Source organism: Hemicordylus capensis, chromosome 3, assembly GCF_027244095.1.
Source record: "Hemicordylus capensis ecotype Gifberg chromosome 3, rHemCap1.1.pri, whole genome shotgun sequence".
NCBI classification, from domain to species: Eukaryota; Metazoa; Chordata; class Lepidosauria; order Squamata; family Cordylidae; genus Hemicordylus; species Hemicordylus capensis.
The window spans coordinates 135,848,650-135,868,303 of NC_069659.1; positions in this window are offsets into that span (position 1 = coordinate 135,848,650).

Here is a 19,654-nt window from a genome sequence, read left to right on the forward strand (position 1 = left end):
GGAACAGTTAAGAAACTTATTACTAGAGGCTCCATTGAAAGCCTTGCTGAATATCTAAAAAGAAAGAGAAAGACAGAACATACAAATGCTTTTGAGACATTATGCTTCTGGATATAGTGTCTTCAGACAGGGAGAATGCACTGGCCATGCTTCTCTGTTCCAACGCTCTATGGCCCCCAGACCCTCTGTTCTGTCCAGATTCAGTGCTTGTCTGCAGAAGCAAAAAATAAATCCAGGCCAGGGAGACTCTCTTCACATTCTAGAGCTCTGACCAGCCAGGGTTTGATGCATGCACCTGCTGACTAGGACTGAATGAGCGACAGCAGAATGGCTGGCTACCCAGTGTGCTTCTGTTCCCCCTCTAGCTGGGTGCACTGTCTTCAGAAGGACAGTGCTTGAGAAGGGCTATGCAGGATAAGGAGACAGACTGGGATAACAATACAAGGATTGAACAATTAACGACTGAACAATTAAAGAGAGTACAAGGAAATCTCGAAATAAAAGAAACATACTGTAGACAAATCCTATGTATATGCAAAGCAGAAGGGTTTAGGGAAGACAATGATTATAACCTATGCTATGATGGGAAAAGAAAAGAATGATTCCTCAAGAAATGTTGGGCAGAGAACAAATTTAAATCAGACTAGAGATAGTTTGTTTGGATATTATTTTTAAAATACATAGTTCTAAGCCTGCAATTTGAAAATGTCATTTTTTGAATACATTGCTTACACTTAAAACATCAGAAACAGATAATTATTTGATTACTTGATCTTGTAATGTAATTTTTGCTTCAACTTTGATTGAAGTGTTTAATCAGTGAAAACATGGTCACAAGCTAAAATCCTTCTAAGGTGGAAGTTTCCAAACTTATCTCTCTAGTATTAAAAGGATTATTTGATTTTAGCAGGATTACTACGTCAAAGATTTAATAAAATCCTGATGAAATGTCAATATGTCCTCCCAAAGGATTCCACCTGGCCTCATCATTGCTGAGCTTTTTGTGGGCAGTCAAAATTTATTTATTATTTATTTATTTAACACACTTCTATGCCACCCAAAACTCACATCTCTGGCCCATTTACAACAAGCAAACAAAAAGTTAAAACATTAGTTAAAACAAAATAAATGACATAGTAAAAGTTAAAACATTACAACAATTTAATTTGTGTGTGTGGTTGTTTCATATTACTTTTGTGGAAAATGTTGGCTGACTGATTTACTGCTTCTCGTGCTGCTGTCTCCCCCTCCCCCATTATTGTTTTATGATTATACTGGGTTTTTTTTAAAAAAATTGTTCTTATGGTGTATTTGTTTATTTTATAGCATTTCAGTCATTATCATTAGCTGCTTTGGTCTTTCCAAAAGGTGGTAATTTGTTTTTAAAAATAAATAAATACAATGTACTAGACAGGATTTATGAAGGGGACAATCTAAGCAATAATATTAGATTTCTCAGAAATAATAATTATAATATATACAATATTGAAAGCTGTTGTGGTGTAGTGGCTAAAAGACAGCTATGAATCAGGAAGATCCTGGTTCAAATCGCACTTCTGCCATTAACTTACTGGTGGCCTGAGGCATTCCACTCCCTCTCAGCTTTATCTGCAATATGAGGATACCTTACAGGGTTGTTGTAAGGATTACATGAAGTCAATATATGTGAAGTTCATTGCACACTCAAGAAGTGCTAGAGAAATATTAAGAGTTATTATAGAAGTCCTAGTGCAGCGGGGAAATGCTTGGCTAACAAGCAGAAGGTTGCCAGTTCAAATCCTCGCTCTACTATATCAGGCAGCAGCAATATAGGAAGATTCTGAAAGGCATCATCTCATACTGTGAAGGAGGAGGCAATGGTAAACCCCTCCTGTATTCTACCAAAGAAAACCACAGGGCTCTGTGGGTGCCAGGAGTCGAAATCGACTTGACAGAACACTTCACTTTATATCCTTATATTTTATTGACACTGAGAAAGCATTTGAGAGAGTAGTGTGGGATTATGTGTTAACGTTATGGATGCCTTTGGTGAAGATTTTATATCGGAACACATTTGTGTACTTTTTGAAAGCCTACTTGCCGTAACAGAAGTATGGATTCTGAAATGTCAATAAGGAATAGTTTTATTCAGCTTGAATTTGAATGAGCAGCCTAGTCTGAGGCACATATAATATTGAAAACAATGTGCATGCAGCATTAATATTACATTTTTATTCTGCCCTTCCTCCAAGGAGTTGACGATGGCATACATGGTTAGTCCCACCCCCACAACAACTCTGGGAGGCAAGTTATCCTCAAAACAACCCAGGGTCATAGGAATATAGGAAGCTGCCATATACTGAGTCAGACCATTGGTCCATTTAGCTCAGTATTGTCTACATAGACTGGCAGCAGCTTCTCCAAGGTTGCAGGCAGGAATCTCTCTCAACCCCATCTTGGAGTTGCCAGGGAGGGGATTTGGAACATAGATGCTCTTCCCAGAGCGGCTTCATCCCCTGAGGGGAATATCTTACAGTGCTCACATGTAGTCTCCCATTCATATGCAACCAGGGTGGACCCTGCTTAGCTAAGGGGACAATTAATGCATGCTACCACAAGACCAATGGCTGAATTAGGGATTTGGACCCAAGTTTTCCCAGTCCTAGTCCAAAACTCTATATCCTGCTGGCTGTAAGCCAGCATCATGAAGCACTTTGAAATACATTTTTATGAAAACAATCTAGCAATTGAACTGTAAACATTATGAACTGCCCCCACCACATTTGTGTACCTGGATTAATAAATCATTGAGAAGTTTTACAAAATAAATTCAAAGCATTGGAGCAAATTGAAAATTATCCTAGTTTATTTGAATAAAACAAATAAGTTTGAACAATTTATTCAATTGTATATAGAATATTAATTGAACAGAAATGAGTGGTGACAGAAGTGGGAGTGAACTGGTTAGCCATCCCCATGTTAATACACCTACTAGTCAAGTCCATCTGCCCCTTTTAGAGAACTGAACATAATAATAATAATAATAATAATAATTAATAATATAATTCGATTTCTATACCGCCCTTCCAAAAATGGCTCAGGGCGGTTTACAAAGAGAAATAACAAATAAGATGGCTCCCTGTCCCCAAAGGGCTCACATTCTAAAAAGAAACATAAGACACACACCAGCAATAGTCACTGGAAGTACTGTGCTGGGGGTGGATAGGGCCAGTTACTCTCCCCCTGCTAAATAAAGAGAATCACCATGGTAAAAGGTGCCTCTTTGCCCAGTTAGCAGGGGTAACATGGGCAGAATGTCTTCCTCTGATTTAGAACCCTGGTTGCCCAGGGTTCTAGGACATGGTGAGGAACTCCCTGATAACTACAGAATACATGGAAGGCTGGGGGCATGGCTAAGGGTTTCATCAGTATGTGTGTGATGGGGTGTGTGTAAATCTAGTTTGTATGCATCTACTTCCCCACCACATTTCTATACCTGGATTAATAAAGTCTGCATATGGCTAGTAAGTGATGCCAAAGAAAATATACAGATGGAGTGTACTGTAATATGATGCCACAAGTGTAATATGATGTTGGAAAGGTAATCTTGGTAATATTGACCGACATTCAGAGCAACCTATTGGTAGCACACCAGGAAGATGCACCCACACAACAGAGAACTTTGCTACCTGTGCTGACAGTTACATCTGGACTTAAAAATAATAATAATTGAATGCTGCTTTTGTTATTTTATAGCCACCTAATGGTGCAGTGGGGAAGTAACTTGCCTAGGGAGCAAGAGGTTGCTGGTTTGAATCCCCGCCAGTATGTTTCCCAGACTATGGGAAACATCTATATCAGGCAGCAGCGATATAGGAAGATGCTGAAAGGCATCATCTCAGATTACATGGGAGGAGGCAATGGTAAACCCCTCCTGTATTCTACCAAAGAAAACAGAGCCATGGGGCTCTGTGGTTGCCAGGAGTTGACACTGATTTGACGGCAAAACTTTACCTTTACTTTTGTTATTTTATAGGTCACAGTTGCTGTATTGAAGTTGTTTTACTGTTGCAGTTGTTAGTTGTAATGTTATTGTTTCAATTCATTTCAATTTTTATATTACACACACACACACTGGAGAGTTTGATAGAAAGTTAGTTCTATTATTTGTATGTATTAAAATATTCATCACACTTAGCTATATACACTTACTTGAGAGTAAGCACTGTGGAACACAGTGGACTTATTTTTGAGTAAACATGCATGGGATTGTAAGGTCTATACCCAAAAGAAAGGGATGGTTAGAAAAAAATTCTAGTATATTGCAGAAACTGACACGGTTAATTAACTTGAGAACTTGATATGAAACCCTTAAAAAAATAATAACTGGATGAAGTTTGTTGAATTCTGGAATAATACTTATAACATTGGACAGGTCTCAGGTCATATATTTCTCAAAATTATGATGTGCCATGCTTTAGATTTCAAGAATGGTTTTGTATATTTGGTTATTGAACAATTAACTTACTGAAAAGAGAAGATGAAAGAGAACAGGGCTGAGGTACCTACCCAACCATAAGGGATGGCGATAAAGGAAAATAATTAATTAATAATAATTAATTTAAATATAAGTCAGTGTTTACCAGAGCAGCTCTAATAGCCAAAGTTGTCCTGTAGTTCGATTTCCAAAGAGTGTTTAATCAAGCTTCTTGTAAGTAGGGATGTGCAAACAGGTTTGCCCCCAAACCTGTTCGGTCCAACCTTGGACTAACACCCCCCCACGCCCGCCGACGGTTCAGGGGATTCACGACTTCTAAAAATATATATATTTTTAATTACCTTTAGTCTCTTTGGGGGGGCTTCTTCTAGGCCATGGCAGGGGGGCGTGAAGGCTCCCCCTCGCCCCACTGGCCTCAGTCAGCATCACCGCGGCCTGTATAACCCTTTATTTTGACCCATTCAGGCCTCCATAAGTTGGCACGGTGGCCATTTTACCTGCTGCTGCGCATGCACAAATGGCCTCTGAGAGGCCCTGGACCATGCCAGGCCTCACAGAGGCCATTTGTGCATGAGTGGCGGCAGGGAAAATGGCCATTGTGCCAAATTATGGAGGCCCAAATGGGCTGAAATAGTGGCAGTGCTGACCAAGGCTGGCAGGGGGAGGGGAAACCTTCATGGACACCCACCCCCCCGCAGCCTAGAAGAAGCTCCCTGAAGGGGCTAAAGGTAATTTAAAAATTAACCAAAAAAAACCCCTTCATGAACCTCCCCTGGGACCGAACCAAATTGAGGGGAGGGGGGGTTCTAAGGGGTGCCAGACTGAACTGGTCCAATCAGGTTCGAGTCCAGTCCAGACTTGAACCGAACCGGGCCAGTCAGTCCCATGCACATCCCTACTTGCAAATATTATAGGCATTCATTCACCAAACCTTCAAGAAAGCAGATTATCAGGGAAGAAAGTTTTTCCAAAGACTGGCTGAAATCGTAAAGCAGAAGCAGAGCACCGAGAAGACATGCCGACACCATTATTATTATTATTAATATTATTATTATTACATTTATATCCCACTCTTCCTCCAAGGAGCCCAGGGCGGTGTACTACATACTTGAGTTTCTCTTTCACAACAACCCTGTGAAGTAGATTAGGCTGAGAGAGAAGTGACTGGCCCAGAGTCACCAAGCTAGTTTCATGGCTGAATGGGGATTTGAACTCGGGTCTCCCCAGTCCTAGTCCAGAACTCTAACCACTACACCACGCTGGCCCTCTTGCATAAAATAACCAAGCATGAAAGGCTTCCAGAGCTCTGCAGCGCGGAGTACATAGGATGGGTGGTGCGATTTTTACCCATCTCTGCTTCCCCTAGAAGTGCATTGTGCCTCTGAATATGTCCCTGAGGGCTGTACAACCCTCAGGGACATACCTTTGGAGGTCACAGGGCATTTCCAGGGGAACCAGAGTGAGGTGAAAATAACACCCACCCAGGCTGCATGCTCACACTGCAGAGCTAAGAAAGCTCTCCAAAGTGCAGGTGCATCTTCCCAATATGCTGCTGCCTTAGTCAGGACACTAACTAGTGTTAATAGGTTGGTTGTTTAAACTGAATATAAATCTGAATACTGTGTAAAAATAGAAAAAATGTTTTTAAAGGAAACCTCTTAGCCACTATATGGTATCTCCATTCACCTTAAGATGCAAAGTTCAAGAAATATTTTGTAGCGGTGTGCAATTTGGATTTTTGGTGATTTGGTTCGGGACCTGAACCGAATCACCCCTGTTCTGTTTTGTGCTCGAATATGGGCCACATGAATCACCCTTGATTCGGTTTGGATTCGGATTTAATCTGAATCCGAATCTGAATCGATTTGGGGGGGAAAGGGGCCCAGGGGCAAAATCTTGGGGTGGGGTGGTAGTGACCAATGGGTGGAAGCTACCACCCCAATTTCAGGGGTATTGGGCAAAGGGCTGATTTTGGGGGAATTTTTGAAGTTTTGGTGTCTTTGGGGCAGATTGGGGGCAGAAAGTGGATCTGCCCCAAAAGAGTGGGGTGGGCTGGTAGATAGTGCCTAATGGGTGGAGGCTACCACCCGTCCCCAATTTCACCCGTCCCCTCAGAAGTTTTTCTGAAGGGATCTTATTCCCTTATTTTCTGAGGTGTGAATTCTCATTCTATGATAGCAAATGAGATTTTTTTCAAGTAAACAACTCTCATGACCCCACTTTCACTTTTTCACACTCTCATTTACTAAGAATATGATGAATGGATCAATCTAGCACACTGCACCTTATGAAGAAAACCCTCAGAAATTCACCAAAATTCAGCCCTCTGCCCAATCACTCTGAAATTGGGGATGGGTGGTAGCCTCCACCCATTAGGCTCTATCTACCAGCCCACCCCACTCTTTTGGGGCAGATCCACTTTCTGCCCCCAATCTGCCCCAAAGACACCAAAACTTCAAAAATTCCCAAAAAATCATGCCTCTGCCCAATCCCCCTGAAATTGGGGTGGTATCCTCCACCCATTTGGCACTACCACCCCACCCCACTCTTTTGGGGCAGATCCACTTTCTGCCCCCAAACTGCAACAAAGTCACTAAAACTTCAAAAATTCCCAAAAAATCAGCCCTTTGTCCAATCCACCTGAAATTGGGGTGGTAGACTCCACCCATTGGGCACTACCACCCCACCCCACTCTTCTGCCCAGGGCCCCACATTCTGCCCCAATCTGCCCCAATCTGCCCCAAAGACATGAAAACTTCAGAAATTCCCCAAAAATCAGCCCTTTGCCCAATCCCCCTGAAATTGGGGTGGTAGCCTGCACCCATTAGGCACTACCACCCCACTCCACTCTTTTTGCCCATATCCCATGCTATGCCCCCAAACTGCCCCAAAGTCAGTAAAACTTCAAAAATTCCCAAAAAATCGGTCATGAGCTGAATCACCCAAATTTTTCTGCCCCGAAATTCGGGTGATTCGGCTCAGCCCCCCAAAATATAGGGGGGCATCAGGGGTGATTCGGTTCAGCCCCGAATCACCCAAAATTGCTCATTTCAGGCACAGATCAATCTGTGCCCGAAATTTTTTGCACATCCCTAATATTTTGTAGTCTTTTCTACATGTTAAATAAGATTGGTATTTTAATATTCCAGTTTAATAGTTTTATTGTGTAACTGTTTTATCATTTTAAATATTTTGTAAACCACCTTCAGATTGTTTTAATGAAAGGTCGTTCTGAAAGCCTAACAATAAATAAAATAAATAAAAGATCAAATCCATACCTACTAATTAGTACTTTGGTCTAGGGCTAAGTAATCAACATCAAACTATGGTCCAGCAAGAGGAGAGCTGGTCTTGTCTTGTGGTAGCATGCATGAATTGGCCTCTTTGCTAAGCAGGATCCACCCTGGTTTGCATTTGAATAGGAGACTACATGTGTGAGCAGGGTAAGATATTCCCCTTAAGGGGTGGGACCGCTCTAGGAAGAGCACCTGCATGCTTTCATGGAGAAGGCAGCAAGTTCTCTCGCTGGCATCTTCAAGATAGAGAGAGAGACTTATGCCTGCAACCTTGGAGAAGCCACTGCCAGTCGGTGTAGACAGTTCTGAGTAAGATGGACCAATGGTCTGACTTGGTATATGGCAGCTGCCTATGTTCCTAAGATGATTGTAAGAGTTACATTTCCCCTTTAGGACACTAAAATGCCTTTTTGTAGTAGCTCAAGGTTTTCATTTATTTTTAAGAAAAAGATGCACAAGGTCTGGGAATGTGAGACTCATGTATAGGCTAAAGGTGACCTTAGGAAGATGACTGAAATATGCAACATGTGAATTCTAGCAAATATAGGACTTACTTGTGAGTAACTATGCATAGAATGCAGCGTAGATCGCCTTTCCCACAGTTTAATGCCATTGTGCTATGCTGGTAGGCATGATAAAGAATTATTCTCCATCAACTGAGATCCTTTTAAGCATATCTGTCTTGATCTTTTAAGATCGGGGGGGGGGGGAGATGATCTTAAAGAAGTCCCTTTTTAGCATCTTAATGTTCTTTTCTGTTAGCTGAACATGCCCTCATTCTTTCAGTTTGTCCTTATAGGATTTACCTTCTAGACTCTTTTATCATCTTCCTAGTTCTCCTTTGAATCTTTTCAACTTGTCAACAATCCCTCTTGAACTGTGGTGCACCTGGTAAATATACAAACCTCAGAGCAGGACAACTGGGCAAATATGAAGTTTTAAAGGTATACTACATATTTGAATAGACTTAGGTGGCCGATAAAAGACCACAAATCAAAGATCTTCAAGAAGAACCCAGTGTAATATTAATCAACCACACACACAAAAGAATGCAACATCAATGCTGAGTCAAATGTGAGCATAGCAAAGGCTTGTATTCCTTTGAAGCTTGGCACCTATCATGGACTGGCGGAATGGATTACACATAACATGAAGGATTAAAATCTGCATTATGTGCTTCAGGCTATAAGATAAGGTTGACAGGTTGACTGAACGTTAAGTCAGTTTGGCTCATGAGCACTACAAATGTCACACAAGGGAACACAATGGGCATATTTTGTTTAAGTGTTTAAGATTTTCTCTTCCTTCCACATCTTCTCTTGGAAGCATTTACTTGTTCGAGGAAGCTTGGGAAGAAGAGATGGTCATGGCTATCTGATGTTTAGGGAAGATATTAATTCACTTTCTACACCCTGGAGAAGATTAAGGGAGCATCAGTCTCCCAGGTGGCCTGCTCCTTCAAGCTGAGCAAAGAATGCTACTATGTTCTTGCTTCTTTTACAATGATCAAGAAGGTCAGTTAAAATTCTGAGTGTGGTTTTGATTCCACCATTGGTAGAACTGAGTTTTCCATTGAATTCATGGAAAATGCAGGAAATTATTTCATGTTTTAACATGCTTTCAATAAATTTTCCTGAAGAGATCCAAGTTGTTCCAAACCCAAATGAGATGTTGGAGTCAATGCTTCTATTATTAAGGGAGTATGCAGAAACAATAATAGATCATGGATCTATTGCAGAGGTAGGCAACCTTTGCACCCCACATATTGTTGAACTATAACCCCCTCCATCCCCATCCACAGTTAATTGTGCTTCATCACAGCTGGAATGCCAAAGTAAAATTAAGTAGAATTGTAAGTAAAAATGTACGTTAAAAATTGTAAGTAAAATTGTACAGCACGAATAATGAGTTACCAAATAATGAACTGGGATCTACAGGAGATTGTAGGAACGTTATGGATGAGTTTCCAGGGTACTGGTAATAAGAAGCAGGGATATAGGAATGGTGAACATGTTAATTCATACATACATGTACATGACTCGCTGTCTTATTACTCAATGAATCACACTTGAATATGTGAAATGCTTCTGTTGAAAATCATTTGTATGGGGTGTTGTGAAGTTCTATGAACCCATCATCTGCAATACATTTCACATATGCACCTCATCACAGATATTACTGGAACTGAGTGCTTATGCATTTGTGAACTCGTATACCTTCGGGACAGATAATGTATTCATTATATGACATTAATGTATGTCAGTTTATTAAGTTTGGGGAATGAGCAGAAAATATTAATATATGTAGGATATTTCCAAGTGTACAAGCATTGTCAATGCAGTCTCCTTACTTATGTGTCATGGTTGTATATCATTCTTCCTGCAAAACCCTCAGAACAGCATGCATTTATCAACAATCTTTTTTGTTGAGTTAGGTCAATAGTGACATCCTCAAGGCCACCAAGTGAGCCCCATGACTGACTGGGCAATTGAACTTCAATTTCCCTCCACCAAAACCAACACTACAGCCACCTCTTAATCTTGTGAAGCAATATGTCTGCACTTTCTTGTTCCGTATGGCCCAACCAAGTCAACACAATCACCGCATAAAAGTTCAGTAGAAACTTTCTTGGTGAAATAGAAATGGTTTTTCTTTCCTACTCACTTATTTTAAAAATGTCTAACCCACGTTTGCTCATACTCTTCCTTCCCCCCCACTTTAAAGTCACCTTTTGGGTTGAGATAAGAAATGTAAAAATTCAGCCCCTGAGGAATGGATGGAAGTTAGCAACTGAAAATGGAAGATAGAAACCAACTTTAACTGCAGCTTCCCCAGTCTTTGAGCATGCATATATATATATATATATATATATATATATATATATATATATATATAAAGTGATAGACTTCTATATGGTTATATATAGCCTCTGAAGATATCAGAATAGTCATATCATATCTACTTAGCCTCTCTTTATGGGGAAAATAGTATGGAAATACTAAATGGTGTGGTACACAAAACATAGAACTCCTAGCTTAATGCAGATTAATTTTTAACAAGAATTCCTATGCAGTAGGCAGATAGTTCCCACATTCCATTGTGATTGACAAGCCTGACATATGGAATAGTTCACAAATTCCCAGGTGACTGACAGATGGAGAATAGAAAGGCGGATAAAGTTGCCTAGAGAGCTGAGGACGATTTCATATTCAGCGGTTTTGATCAAAAGGATTCCAGATCTCACACTAAATTTAGCACCGCTGGCAATTAGTGCATGATTTATTCAGTCCTTTCATTTGCTGGTTGACAAATGGAAAACAAGCACAAAATTAAAAATAAGTTTATTTCCAGCATTTCGGATATTTAAAATGTGTGTGTCTTTGTTTGTACATAAATTAACATGAGATGAATTTATAGTGAAATTAAATCTGAAATGGAGATGCAAGCAATAAATAAGAGCTTTTTATGTATCTTTTGGGCAGAACAGGTGTTTGAATTAAGAAATACTAATATGTTTAGCAGCATGGCTCCACCTTTAGCATTAGGGAGTTAATGCTTCCTTAAATTTAGAATAATCTTCTCACAATTTAGGCTTCTTTCATGTGCTTCCAGCATAGGTGACCATCTGTAAGGAAACACTAATGCCTTTTACTCCAATAATGACAAAAATCAGTCAAGCCCTACCCCCATGTTTCTCTAAACTGCAGCAAGGCAATGTATTTTCCCTGCACATGAGACAAATCATAGTTACGCATGCATGTCAAGCTTGAGTGCATTCCCCAACTGATATATGGCCAAAATAATATACAGGGTTAGGCAGACTTAAGGCCATCATAATCAATGGCTGACATCCTGACTCCATTTACTAGAGGAAGTCCTATTGGAATGTAGTGGTCCTTTAGAGCAGGGTTTCTTAGGCCCCCAGATGTTTTTGGACTACAACTCCCAGAATCCCCAGCCACAAAGCCATGTCTGGGGGTTCTGGGAGTGTAGTCGAACAACATCTGGGGGCCCAAGGTTAAGCAACCCTGCTTTAGAGTAACTTGAGTAATTTATTCTGGATATTAGCCAATGTTCTTAAGTAGTCCTGTGTCAGATTGTGCCTCCTGTAGGTATGCATCGATCAGGGTATTAAACTTGTTTTAAACTTGAAGTGCTTAGAGAGGATGTGGCATGTTATAGCAGGTGGGCTACAAATCAGGATCTGAATCTCACCTCAGCCATGAACTCAATAAGTGGCCTTAGGCACGCCTCAGTTGCAGTTGCCAGAGGCTTGTCTGGGGGCGATGCAGGGACAGGTCTTCTCTGTTGCTGCCCCAAGACTCTGGAATGTGCTGCCTGCTGAAATAAGAACCTCCCCAATTCTGACAGCTTTTAAAAAGTCTCTGAAGATGTACTTTTTCACCCAAGCTTTTTAACTGGATTGTGGCTTTAAATTGCTTTAAGGTTTTCATTTTAAATCTGTTTTATGTTGTTGTAAACCACCCAGAGATTGAAGTTTGGGGCGGTCTACAAATTTGACAAACAAATAAATATGGAGACCACAATACTTCCTAATAATAATACAGAGTTGTGGTAGGATTAGTACAAGATAATACATGGGAACGCTTTGGATTCCGAGAAGTACTATACAAATGGTAAGCTGAAAAAAGGCCCTATTATATGATACCTTTATTCATTTCAAGGTTGAGTACTGAATTAAAAATAATAATTCTCATGTGATATAGTATAATGTGGGGAGGGGCAACCTGTAGCATAATCAAGATTAAACATAGGAATGCCAAGTAGGGGAGGGTGTAGGTGGGTGGGTGTTTTCTACTGTGATAAAATTCCTTTCCATCAATGCACTCACAGATGTTCACAACTTAAAATAGTTACTTATGGGGTCAGAGGGAAAAGGTAAATGAACAAATACAGGTACTGTAGCCACTGTACGAAACAGTTCTGGAGGAGGAAGATTCAAGAGGACATGTTTGTAAGGATCCTTTATTTGATTTCTTGCTTGTCATAATGGACTCATGTACATTAATGTGGGGGAAAGATACCACCAGTCATCCATTAGATACCATCAAAGATACCATCTTTCACTTCAGACATAATTATTGCAAGAATGTAATCATTAAGACTAAAAGCAGTAACACACACACACACACACGCACTGGGGCTATTCACACAACCACGTGCACGGTCGGGCATGCAGCGGAGAAGGCAGGGTTCAACCTACCTTCACCTGTGGTGTGCAAGCCACACACCCACATGGCCAGCGCTGCTGGTCGCAGCGTGGATTATTGTCCGCCCCGCTCCCGGCAGCACAGGTAAACAGAGGCCAGGACCCCTTGTCCCTGCCTCCGGGAATCCCACAGTGCACTGTGTGCCAAGCAATTCCTCAGGGGATGGGCACTCTAGGCACCCATCTCTGTGATCCTGGGACACACAATCCTGAAGCTAGGTTAAGGGTGCATTTGCACCCTTAACTTTGGCTAAGAGCCAGGCTTCGGCACTGGGTTTAATGCCGCAGCACTGGCAGGATCCTCACGGATCCTGGTGGTTCCTGGTGGAATTTCCCAGGGGACAGGCAGCCAAGCCCAGGCTTGGCTGCTTGTGAGAACAGCCTCAGTATTTTTCCAGAACCTGGTGCTTTGAGGAAGCTCTCAGCTACCTCAGATCTTGCAACATTTTGGTGAGAGGCAACAACTTCACTGTTCCCTATTTGCAGCTGTTGATGTATGATAGCCACTCTCTGGGTGGTTAAAAAGGGAAGGAAGAATGAATATGGAATAAGAAATACTACAGTCCATTTCTAGAAACAAATCAGATTGGAGTCAGATCATTAATCAGGAACATAGGAAGCTGCCATATACTGAGTCAGACCATTGGTCTATCTAGCTCAGTATTGTCTTCACAGACTGGCAGTGGCTTCTCCAAGGTTGCAGGCAGGAATCTCTCTCAGCCCTATCTTGGAGAAGCCAGGGAGGGAACCTGAAACCTTCTGATCTTCCCAGAGCGGCTCCATCCCCTGAGCAGAATATCTTGCAGTGCTCACACATCAAGTCTCCCATTCAGATGCAACCAGGGCAGACCCTGCTTAGCTATGGGGACAAGTCATGCTTGCTACCACAAGACCAGCTCTCCTCTCCTCTCTGTTTTTCATTATTCTACCAGCTGGCATGTATAGCCACTCCTTTTTGAGCTTCTACTGATTCCCAATGCTTCACTTTGTTTTGGTTAAACTCAGAAATTCTCACTTGGCTATCAGATATTCTGCTATCAGTTGTGTCAATATAAACCTGGCAGAGGGCCATTAAAGGTAAAGGATTTATACTATATCAGGGTAACGGAGAAACTGAGTTTTTGGCTCCTGTACATGCTTCTTTGTCTTGTATATTCATTTCTATGATCTTTGCATTTGTTTACAGACACCTCATAATTTCCCATGAAAAGCTGGCCATACTACTTTCACTGTGTGAATTAGGGGGAGGGGGAACAGAGGGAGGGTTACTGTCTGAGGCCCCCCCCCCGCTCAGCCCTTTTATATTTCTCCCTAGACATTATATTGTCTATTTAACTACTTAATATTATTTCCTCCCTGTCCACCCATCTGTTTATTTTAGTTGCTTCTTCCTCTCTGCTGGCTTCTGGATAGACTTTCCCCATATGCCTGCTGAGAATGTGAATGAATATGAATAACAATCGCTGAAATGCACAAATCACACAATATTCAATACTTTGTTTTTTTGGAATCTGTATATCCTGGGTATTTCAATCCAGGTCCATTACAAAACATACAGGATAAATTCATTCATCACAAGTATGCAGAGCGGATGCAACTAAATTATATGATAATGAGAGTATCTCTCACTGTCTGGGATGGAAATAAGGAAGCACGTTTTCCTTCCAACAGCAATTTTTATAAAGTCAAATACGAAACAGAAAGTTGAATGTGTTGTCCTTGCAGTACCAATTGATCCTTTGGGATCCACCAGTCTTAACAGGAAACTGAACTGCATAGGCATCTGCTATATTTTCCGCATATAAAGAGTTGGGTGAAAGGTGGTGCTCACAGAACAACATGGGCACAGATTAAGAGCACTTCTATCATCTGTATCCCTAATGATGGGAGTACCAAACTGCCAAACTAAAAGGAAAGTATCTCATAAACACCAAAAACCCTAAATTACCTTATCTATGTCAAGTTATATTAGCCCATTCAGACATTATTTAAGAATATAACAGCCCTGCTGGATCAGGCCTAAGGCCATCTAATCCAGCATCCTGTTTCGCACAGTGGCCCACCAGATGCCATTGGAAGCCTACAGGCAGGAATTGAGGGCATGCCCTCTCTCCTGCTGTTACTCCCCTGCAACTGGTACTCAGAGGCATCCTGCCTTTGAGGCTGGAGGTGGCCTATGGTCTTCATGTACAGCCTCCGCAAACATGCCAGAAGTCCTGCCCAGCATGTGATTTCCCCCAGCATGCTCCTCATGCTTACAACATTAACCTGAAGAAACAAATGGTCACGTGTCCGAGCCTCTCAATCATGGAACAGCCCACCATCACGCTTACAGTGTTGATCTCTTCAGACGAATGCTGTAAGCATGAGATGTGCATTGGGGGAAATCAGTAATTTACGCACCTGGTAGGGGTTCTTGTACATTTGTGGAGGCTGTGCTTATATGTGCTAATAAGTATTTATGGGCTGTACTCCCTTAAATAAGTTTGAATGAAGCTATTTCCTATTAGCCACCCAGATAACAATTTGTTATGGGGCTGCTAACAAATAAAGTTGTTTTCATTATTTTATTTATTTATTTATTTATTGTTAACTCTATTGTTAGGCCATGGGCTAGAACAACTAATAGGATATCCAAATCAGCTATTGTTTGTTGTTTGACTTAATTCTCCAGTCATAATAGACCGACATTATTTGAATTATTGGTTTGATTATCTTTTCTGTGAAAATGTCTGCATTTGCTTGGTGGCAGATAGGGATGGAGCTGAGAATATGGAACCTCACTAGAGGAAGGAGAACCTTACAATTCAGCATTCCTTAGGAACGATTATTCACTGACTTTTCTTTAGGCACTAATCTGCTAATATCTTTAGTATGTAGAGTTGTCATCCAATCAGACATAAAGATTTTCATTTTTCTAAGGACCAGTTCATAGGCTGCTCAATATAGCAGTTCCTCAGGCATGACCGAGCAAATAGACCATACTTACAGTCCTACCACTGTGTGCCATAATGTGTGTGGTGGCTGTATAAATATACATTGCTAAACACGATAAGCCCATATTTTGCATTGCATCGTATCACAGGTGCATGCATGCATGCATTTACACCCACAGGCAAAGGAGATTGTCAAGAGCAAGATGAACAACAGCCTAAATGGTCATATATAGCAATATATCAAATAAATTGCAGTATCGATAATTGCTAAGGTGCCACACTTAGTTGTGCACTAAATCAAATGCAGTCAGTTTTCTTAATACACATTTTAAAGGAAGTAATGTGTAAATTATGTAAATACTGGAACTTAGTTTATCTTAATCCTTGGGAATCAACAAAGGCTGACATCCAGACTAGCACTGCACTGGTGTAACAGTGCTGACATCCAGACTAAAACTGTGCCATTGTGTGAGGGGAGAGGGACATTTTTCACTGTTCTCTTCCCTATGAAAACTAATGCCTCCCAAACCTATGTCCCCTAGCGCTACTCAACCCTCAGGGATATATTTTTGAAGATGTCAGTGTTGACATCCAAAGTAAAACTATGTCATTGTGTGAGAAGGAAGGGATGATTGTTGCTAATCTCTGCTTCCCTCTGAAGCCCATTGTGCCTCTTGAAAATATGCCCCTAAGGGCTGAATGACACAATGGCACAGTTTTACTTTTGATGTCAGCACAGTTGCACCAGCATAGCAGGAAGAGAGCTGGTCTTGTGGTAGCAAGCATGACTTGTCCCCTTAGCTAAGCAGGGTCTATCCTGGTTGCAAATGAATGGGAGACTACATGAGTGAGCACTCTAAGATATTCCCCTTAGGAAATAGAGCCGCGCTGGGAAGAGCATCGAAGTTCTAAGTTCCTTCCCTTGCACCTCTAAGATAGGGTTGAGAGAGGTTTCTGCCTGCATCCTTGGAGATGCTGCTGCCAGTCTGTGTAGACAATACTGAGCTAGATGGACCAATGGTCTGACTCAGTATATGGCAGCTTCCTATGTTCCTAAAACTAGTGGTCCAGAAGCCAGTCTGTCTATCTATCTATCTATCTATCTATCTATCTATCTATCTATCTATCTAGGTAGGTGTTTTAGGCCTCAGTTTTTGTTCACTATCCAAAATGTTACAGTAAAAGGCATGTTAAATAAGACTTGATTCTTTTAAGGTAAAAAACAGACCACAATGCCCTATCACAAGCTCTTTGTGAAAATCCCCTGTACTTAAAAAGGTAATTTGCCATGTCACATGAGACATACATAGATCTTTCCTTGTACTTGCATGCAGTGGCATAGTGAGGGCATAAGCATCCATTTTGTCATGGGCAGCCTTCCTATGGCAGCAGCATCCTCCCTACCCCGGCAGCAATGATGGCAGTGGTGGCATGCTCCTACCACCTGTGCTCTAGCCAGCTCTGATCCTGAGATGCCTGGGAATGAAGACTGAAGAGGTGCCCTCATTCCCAGCCACCTTGGGGTTAGAACCCTGAAGGGCTGGGAAGCAGCAGTGGGCTGTAGGAACATGGTGTGTGCCACTGGGGATGGGCAGTGTGGCATGCTACAGGAAGGAGGAAGCTACCAGGAGCATGGTTGCAGGCAGCTGGTGAGCAGACCAGGAGGGGAGAGGAGGCGGGGATGGTAAGCAAATGGGTCCCTGAGGCAGGATGAGGTGGTCCAGAGGCAAGGTGGCACATGTTCTTGGGCAGGCTTACTCAGCTTAGGCCCCCCAGCTGTTTCTGAACTACAACTCCCATAATCCCCAGCCAGGGATTATGGGAATTGTAGGCCAACATCTGCAGGAGGGCCAGAGTTGAACAGCACTGTTCTTGGGACATGTCCACCCAATTATAGCTCCACCTCTGCCTGCATTCAAGGCAATGGGACCATGGGTCAGTGGTAGAGCATCTGCTTTATATACCGAATGTCCTGGGTTCAATCCCTGGCATCTCCAAGTACAGTAGGCCTGGGAAAGACTCCAGCCTGGGAGAAGCCACTACCAGTCGGTGCAGACAATACTGAGCTAGATGGACCAATGGTCTGACTCAGTATAAGGCAGCTTCATGCGTTTCTAAGTGTCTTTACACATGCACATGTTTTTGTGTGAATGACTGAACATGTAACCTCCATCCAGGCTTCTGCAAAGGGAGTGTATTGTAATATATGCATTCAGCATAATGTACGAATAACTATATGCGCACACACAACTGTATATGCATGCACTGTGCACAGATTGTATGTGCATCGTGTGAATAGGCTACAAAGAGTTGCTGTCTGAGACACAAGCCCCAACCAGTGTTCCCTGTAACAGGGATTCCCAGATGCTGGTGACTACAACTCCCATAATCCTCCACCAGTGCAGCTGGGAACGCTGGGAGTTGTAGCCAACAACATCTGGGAATCCTTCTTACAGGGAACACTGGTCCCGTCCCACCCCACCCCAGGCTCACTGAACTAGTTATGCTAGTCTTGGGATCTTGGCCTTCTCATAAGTAAAAACACTGGTATCCAGAGCAATGGCACACTTGTGCCATGAGCAAATGGGGGCTAGCACCAGAAGTTAGCTTAGTTGTGCTAAATAATGGAGATTTGCAGAATTGCACACTTATGCTATAGCGTTTGTGTGCACGAGTTCCCATTGAAACAAATGAGATGAGTAGCAGTTGCGCAATTGTGAGCAGGCTTGCAGTAGCAGAAGACCAGTCTTTAGCTCAAGCTCCAGACTGAAGTACAACTAGCCAGTGCAACAGCTTTGTGCTAGTCAAACATCCTCCTGCAAGCAGCAGCACTGCGTTGCTCTGGGTATCATTTAATGGCTGCATATTGTGTGTATGTGTGTAACTAATACTGGCATTCTGATTTTAACTAATTTACCTAGAAAAGAGTCCTATTGATCATGATGATTCAGTACAGTGCCATAAATGAAGCATTCTATTTGCACACATGAGGGGAGAACACATAGCTCAGTGGTAGAGCAGATACTTTCACATGATGTATAAAGTGCTTGATTCAGTCCTTGACATCACATATTAACGGTCAGATAGCAATGCAAGGAAACACCTCTGTAGAAGACGCCAAAGAGTCTTATGCTCCGGAGAGAGTTTGCTTCTAGTCAAAGCAGACAGCATATAACTCAATGATGTCACTCAATATGAATTCCTTCTCTCTTTTCTCTTAAGTGTTTTAAGGACTACGATGTATATAGCTGGTATATGAGAGATAAGTATCTTTAAAGTCTATACATGTTCTGGATGGCTCTATTTAAAGTGGTGCAAAAAGATTAATTTCTTCAGTTCTTGGGCAGGACTATAATTTCTCTCCTCATATAATTTTATCATTTTGCAAATCTGGGTATTCAAAATGATACTGACTAATACTGGCTATAATTCTATGCTTTAGAACAGTGTTGCTCAATTTTTTTGGAGTCATGGACCGGTACATTCTTGGTGCGCAGTTTTCTGGACCAGCAGTTAGTAAAGGGGTCCCCCCCCCTCGCCGCCTCCCCCAGGCACCCGCCAAAACAATTTTGAGCCGGGGGGGGCACCACTGGGAGCTCTCCAGAGCTCATTTCTGGGCAGGCAGCCTCGCTGCTGGGATAACACTCATTCATTCATTGATTTATTCATTTATTCGATTTCTATACCGCCCTTCCAAAAATGGCTCGGGGTGGTT